Genomic DNA, 4,764 nt, shown 5'->3' with positions numbered 1-4,764 from the left:
TTTACTGCAGGAAAGGCTGGGATCAGTTCTAGCTGGAATCTGCCATTGGGAACACAAAGAACCCCATGCTAATACAAACTGTTTAACTGTTTAAAACGTTAGAGTACTGTAATTAACACTGTAAAAGCCAACTAAAGTATCACTTCAACCCTTTGTCTCTGTCCCTAAGAGAAACATTTTCTCTTAGCATCTACTTTCTTAAAATCAAAAATAGGATTAGTGCTAGGTGTGATTTGGCAGTATTGACTGAGCAGTGACCTCAGCAGACCATGTGCTCAGAGAAGCAAGGATACAGTGGTTAGAAGAGAATCAGTGAATGAAAAGAAAACTTGCTGTCTTCAAAAACATATGCTCTAGGGAGTCAAATCCAGGTAGAGATGCATGCCCATGGCTGCAGCCAGAGGGGAGGTCGAGTCAGGCCAGTCTAGCCTAATCGGTGAACTCCAGCTCAGTGAAAAGTTTTGAGTTTCTCTCAAAACAGAGGACAAAAGGCTTTTGAGAAATGAGAGTAGAGGGCTCTCTACACTTGTGCGTAAACACGTGCACATATCCACCCCACCCCTCAACAAGCAAAACCAAACAAGTCGTAGACAGGCAGTAATCCAGATTGGACTCTGCTTCAGATCAGTGGTCATCTTGGATGGTGGTGACGAGCTGAATTCTGAGTGTATTCTGAGAGGAAGCTGACAGGATTTCCTGATTGTAAGCCATGGTGTATATGAGTAAGGGTATCAAAGAAGTGCATCCATTTCTGTTGTTATGAAGGAATATGGTTACCATTTGCCCAGGTGGGGAACAACTGGGAGGTTTGATTGGTCAGTTTTTATCTGACCAATAATAGGGAAGCTTTGCACATTGCTTTAATAGTTAAATTTTTTTTTGAAACAGTTGAACAGAGAAAGCAAATGCATATGTGAGTTTGAGTTCAGATAAAATATAAACTTCATAGTCCTCAGGATAGAGATGATATATTAAGTCATGATATTGGGCAAGGGGCATTGAGAATTGGGAATAGAGGTCAGATCCGGGTTTTGGGAAATGCAGTTTAGAAGCTAAAGATGTGAAGAGGACCCCAAACCAAGACTGGAGGAATGGCTCCTCAGATAGAAAGAAGACACAACCAGAAATGGCAGAGGTATTATGACAGCAGCTGCCTGGGGGGGTAGGGAGAATAAGGACATCAGTGATAGTGGGATTTTAGCAGGATGGGGCTCCTTGCTTATCCTGACAAGAGCAGGTTGGGCTTTAAGAAAAATAAGGCCCCAGTTCTGGGGGTGCAAGACAACAAGAGGAATCTTGCTTTAGGATGGGAGAAGTAAGGCCGACTTGTCTTAGTTGACCGCCATGGCTTTCTCTCATTCACTACGCCCCCATGTTACAAGCGGTAACATTGTCACCCTAGAGGTGCAACTTCTGTGAAGTAATGGTGCCTCGATGGTTTGAAGAGAAGAAAGTATTTGGTATCACGGTCATGTTTCCATTTCACTTATTAACGAATGAGAGGTAGGCGAGCAAAAAGAATGAGAACAAGGCGACCTGCAGAAAAACAAGCATGGCTTTTCAGGTGCTAGGTGCTTACCTGAGAGACGGTGACAGCGTGGAGAGTTTAAAGACTCAGCTTGTCCATGGAGTTAAAACAATTCATCCATCTGGAATAATTCTAGAATTAAAAAAGTTCCTGTATTTTGAATAATATTTTATGAGAAAAAACTTGTAAAGAATTTTTATTATTAGATAATTCTCTAAAATACAAGCACCACTAGATATTAGTAATTGAAATCCTAATATAGTTGAGTTTTAATAAATAATTAGCTTTAAAGATTTTTGCCTGAAAAAGATATACTTCTAAATAATCACAAAATAATTTCTATTTTTCTTTAGTTATTTTATGTTTAATGTTTGTGTATGTGTGCATGCCTGTATGCACAGAGGAAGACTTGTGAAAGTTCTCTCCTACTGCTTTGGGACCTCAGACATGGCAGCAAGCCCCTCACCTGCTGACCCATCTTACCAGCCCCAAGCTTCTTTTTTAAAATGTTCATTTGTCCCATTTTTTACTTTTCAAGATTTAAGTAGATTACTGATTAATCAATTAAGGATTTTATAATATATAGCCTTATTTCTTTTGAAAAATAGTTCTATACTGTTTCATGGTTTTTCTAGGGAATGTAAGAGTATTTTTTAGTTCCTATCACACATAACACTAAGATAAATTTTGTTGAATACAAATATTTACCACTGCTTTTAAAAAATTAATGTCTAAAGTTTCTACCAATCCTTACAAAACTACCCAAAATATGACCAAATTTATAACTTCTGGAATAATTAACAATATAAAATCTTCAGGTAGCTAGCAACCCATCTAGATCCTTAAAAACAAAGGAAGCTGTTAAGTTGGACAATAGGAAATAGCTATTTCTGTATGTCAAAAATATTAGTATATTAATATGCAATTTAACATTTAACATAAAATGTCAATTAGTTTTTCTAACATTTCCTATATTGACAAAACACTAGCCTTCAGAGATGGGGAGAAGGGTTCTCTCTGAGGAAACTGCAAGAACCTGTGATAATATTAACTCTTATTTAGTGTCTATCACATGAAGTTCTGTCCCTCCATCCATCCAGCCACCCACCCAGCCACCCACCCAGCCACCCACCCACCCACCCACCCAACCACCCAGCCAGCCAGCCAGCCAGCCAGCCACCCACCCACCCCACCCAGCCAGCCAGCCAACCACCCAGCCAGCCAGGCAGCCACCCACCCCACCCACCCAGCCAGCCAGCCAGCCAGCCAGCCACCCACCCACCCACCCAGCCAGCCAGCCACCCACCCAGCCAGCCAGCCACCCACCCAGCCAGCCAGCCAGCCACCCACCCACCCAGCCACCCACCCACCCACCCACCCACCCAGCCACCCAGCTAACACACTCCAGCCATCCATCCATCCACCCACCCACCCACCCATCCATCCATCCAGCCATCCATCCATCCACCCACCCATCCATCCATCCACCCATCCATATATTCATCCACCCACCCACCCACCCATCCACCCATCCATCCATCCACCTAATCATCACCATCCATCTAACCATCTACTTATAAAATATCTTTAAAAATTGAAAATACTGATATGCTTATTATTAAAGTTAACTTTATCACATCTAAAAGCTTCCTAGCCTGAGAAATAAAGAATTTTACGGAGGAAAAAGTGTATCCGTTAAAGAATTGTAGTGCTATGCTGTGATTAAACAGTGGCATATCAATATCATTTATTAACTCACAAGAACAAACAATCCGTTCTAACACACGGAGATGGGCAATGTGCTTGGACACAAGGGGAAGATTTGCCACAAGAAGTGGAGGGGGGGCATGGAAAATTGAGTAGCAAAGTAGCTTAAAGGCAGAATGGTTTCCTGCATGCGATTTTAAACTAGAGACATCTGAGTTTGAGAACTGTCCTCTCTATTTGTTAGCATACAGAAGCAGTTTTATGAAGAATGGCATGCCCAGCAAGTCAGCATCTGCACCACAGCAGAAAGAACAATTTGTTTACCAAACACGGATGCCATACTTGTGGCAGTTTCTGCAATGCCCTCTTCTCCAGAAGACATGCTAAACCAAGTTAAATATAAATATAATGGATTTCAACATACATATATATGTGTATATATATAAAATCAATTACGTCTTTATTATATTCTTATATATAGTGCTATCTAAAAATGTCTTGCAACTTAAAAAAATGCCATGAAGAAATAATACTTTTTCACTTAAGTTTTAGGCTTGAGTTCAAATAGAAGAGAAAAACTTAGGCACCAGGCATTCTCTTGGGCATCATTACTGAAAGATATAGTTGCCTGCAAACCACAGAAGGAACTGGTCATCTTTCTCTTTCAATTGCTCCATCAGCAAGACTTCTTCAGGTGATAAAACGTACAAGCTAAATTAAAATGCACTCTGCTCATTGGCAAGCTACATGAGCAAGAATAATGTGAGCACCAGTGCTGGGAAGTTTTTGATTTATAACTCTATGAGTCTCTGCTTACTAGGCTGCCGTCTAGGAGGCAGAGCAATGAATCATTACAATTGTCTATCTGGGAAATGTCAAAAGATTAAGGAAGGGCAGAAGAACAGAGAAACAGGAAAACACATTTCTGTCAAATAAATATTTCTCAGTTAGTGGGAATGTATCAGTAGCATATAAGGTTTGAGAATTATAAAACTTTTAAATAAAACATACAAATAAACCATAATTCTTAAATTTCCTGGTTGGAAGACAGATTACCATCACAAGCCCTAATAACTAAATTATTCATCCTCAGCTCGAACTTGGTGATTTATCCCTACATATTAAGGGGTTGGTAAAGAGGATAACCTGAAATAAAATCATTTAAAAAAAAACACACCCAAGACTTGCTATTTGCCAATACAAAAATAAGCATCCACTGAATGTTTATTTACTGTTTAAATTACTCCTGTCACACACTGTGAACAGAGAATACATCTTACCACACAAGAGAAAAGCAATAAGTGCAATCTTTCATACATTAAAATCATATTCAGATCTGTACAAGAGATAAATAAGTGTATACGTTTAACAGTTAGGTTATAAAAAACCAACTGAACAAATCATTCATTATCCAAAGTCACTATGTACTTACAATCCTAGATCACACATTTCAGTCAAAGGACTTGAAACTTCACTATGCTGTACAGGTTCAGATTTGGATAAATATTTAAAAAAAAAAATAGAAGGGA

The sequence above is a fragment of the Arvicola amphibius genome, chromosome 2, assembly GCF_903992535.2.
Source record: "Arvicola amphibius chromosome 2, mArvAmp1.2, whole genome shotgun sequence".
Classification (NCBI taxonomy): Eukaryota; Metazoa; Chordata; class Mammalia; order Rodentia; family Cricetidae; genus Arvicola; species Arvicola amphibius.
The sequence above is the reverse complement of the archived record's forward strand: the minus strand, read 5'-3'. Positions refer to the sequence as shown.